Below are 3,038 nucleotides of genomic sequence, written 5' to 3'. Positions count from 1 at the left end.
TACAAATTTTAATAAGTCTAATAATAAAATTAAACCTAGATATAAATATTACATTATAGCCACTTTTTTCTGAAGCAACAAAAGAAAAAAAAACTAATAGTTTTTCTCTTGAGTGCTGCCACTTTTGAGAAGGTTTTTTCAAAGAACTTCTCCATTGATTTTTTGCAGAAAATCAAGGAAGAAAATAGGGCAAATCGTTGTTCACTTGCTAACACAAGCCCGTGGCATAAAGCCTTTTTCTTAAGAAGGATTCGTTGCAATCATGTGTGCAATATTGAAAGCCAAACATTTGAGTAGCTAGGATTCTTTCACACAAGAAGGTGTTTACGTTTTTTAGCATCAAAAGGGATCCATTTGATTATGATATCATTTGAAAAAGTAAAAAATATTTTTTAATTTTCTATGGTATTTAACTTTGCATTAAACAGCTACGGTGATCCAAACATAGGAAGTATGGTTTTTATTTTTTTTTCAATTTTTGTTATTCCATTGCGGTGATGCTCTAATCATGCCATTCCTGGCACAAAACAAGGAAGAAAAAGCTGAAAAAAGGTGCCAAAAAGTCAAAGAATCTTGAAGACACAAGTCAAAACTTGACCTTAAAGAAGCTCAAGTCAATTCAATGATAGAATGGTTGAAGAACAAATGAAGAATTATGAAACAAAGAATAATCGATCCAATAAAAGGCATAGTCAACCTTAAGGTAAATTGAAAAGAACAATTCAACCTTAGGATACCTATAGTCAACCCTAGCACAAGTGTAGTCGACCTTGATGATCTTGATACATGAAAAACAGGACATTTCAAAGGCATAGTCAACCTTAGCCTTTCTATAGTCAACTACCTTAGCCCAGATTTGAAAAATACATGTCCTTAGGAATTGTACTCAACTATGGAACCTTAATTTGAGAATTTTGAAGAACATAAATTGTCGACCCTCGAGCTTCAATAATAGCCAAATTTAATTCAAACTTGTGTTTAACGGCTCCAAACTTCATTACAACTATAAAAGGTGGCTTTTGATTCATTTTGAAGCAAGAGAAGACCCTCAAGCTTATCTTTTCTCTTTAACCTTCATCTTAGACGTCTATTAAACATTCAAAAGCCATAGAAGCTCACTCACTCATTTGAAAATCCTTGGGCTGAAATTTATGAGATTATTTCTTCTCTTTGTACATGAAGCTTCAACCTTTAGCACCCAGCTTTTATAAAGATATTCTTGCTATACTTTGTACTCTTTCTTGTCAAGGTGTTGTTCAATTTTCTACTCATACAAATATACGTATCGCAAAGATAAGGTAGTAATGAGTAGAGTGTCAATCCTACAGAGAATTGAATTAATCCTTATTGTTAACTACTATAATTAACACACCTTAATTTTCTTTAAACAATTAAAATTAAAAAGAAAAATTGAAACTAACAAACTAATAACTAAAACTAATATATCAGCAAAATTACTTCTAGTGATTACCAGACCTAACATTATGATATTCCTCAATACTTCATCTAAATATTGGCTTTCTCTCTTAACTTAGTTTAATAGATTAAGTTGTTAATCTAGAATCCTAAATTATTTACAAGCCTCTGTCGAGTTTATCATAAAAATACCTCTTCTAATTAATTTACTATATGTCTATGTAAATTAAATTACAGAAAGATTCATTAAGTTTGTGCTCTAATTTTGGCTACATATGGCTTATAGGTGTATGCCTACCCTATATGCAAATCAAACCACCTAATTAACTAAGTGTATTTGATCATACGCTATTTTATTCAAGGTCTACTTAAATCTCCTTCGTCAATGTTTAACCTAAGTTTCCAATTCAATCTAATTGGTGATCAGGCAATTAGAAGCATTAAGAACAAAATTAAATAAACAACTTAAATTTATCAAACATAAATAAAATAGAGATAAATAATTTAGACTACATAATGAGTTTAATCATAATCTTAGATTAATGAATTAGTTCCCCATCAAGTCACATATCATCATCAAAATAAGTTTAAATATTGAAACTTAAACTAAAAAAAAAATAAAGAATAAAGAAACTCCGAGAGTGAAACTCTTGATCTTCAAATCTTCTTAAATCCTTTAATTTCTTTTCAGCTCCAATGAGACTTGTTTTTCAACGATTTTATGGCTTGAATCTCACCTGTCAATCTAAAGTCTTGTTCTCTTTTTTTCTCTTCCCAAACTCTTCCAAAAGGTTGTTTTTATAAGACCTTGAAGTTAAGCCAAGTTAGGTAAGGAAAAAACTCAAACTCAGATTTCCTCATCAGGCTATGTGGGTAGGAGCCTTGTCCAATTGATTAATAGAAATCGTAATTGCTCTAGGACTGTTGCAATGTGTCAACTTCAATAAGATTTTTGACCACTTTCCAAAGTGAACTAACAAAGTAGTAAGCATGAAAGTTGTATCTTTTTCTCTTAGCTTTCCAATGGTCTAAAAATTGCTTCATTTGGAGCCATGTGGAGAGCATTATGGTCGAAATATCAAAACATGTGTAGTGGAGGTCTACACCTCAAAATTGCTCTTCTTCTTCTACTAAAATTTTTCTTTCATCAAACACCTACAAAAGCATAAATAAATCAATAATAACCTATTTGAACTACATTAACACCAAATTAAGTATAAAATAACCTAAGATTAGATTGACTCAACTAAATTAAATAATTTAAAATAATTAAATAAAATTTACTAATTTTTATGCATTATTACAAGAACTGAGCTAAATTACTATCAAAATTAAACCTAAATAACTCTATATCATAGAATTATCGTAAGGTTCTAGCTTAACCTTAAAAAACTATTTATGGGTTTGTGGTTGAGTCCATTAAAAACTATCGTTGTAAGGGTTCCACTTACTCCCATGAAAAAGTGTTGCTGAGGGTTCCGTTTTGCTCCCATGAAAAAACGTTATCAAGGGTTTTGTTTGCTTAGGTGAAAAAGAGTTATTAAGGGTTCTACTTGCTCTTATGAAAAAATGTTGTGAGGGTTTAATGCTTGATCCCATAAAAAACACATTTCCTTAAGTGG

This window comes from Theobroma umbraticum, unplaced genomic scaffold (assembly GCF_002168275.2).
Source record: "Theobroma umbraticum cultivar Fairchild unplaced genomic scaffold, ASM216827v3 scaffold_34.0, whole genome shotgun sequence".
Taxonomy (NCBI): domain Eukaryota; kingdom Viridiplantae; phylum Streptophyta; class Magnoliopsida; order Malvales; family Malvaceae; genus Theobroma; species Theobroma umbraticum.
This window is presented reverse-complemented; position numbering follows the sequence as displayed.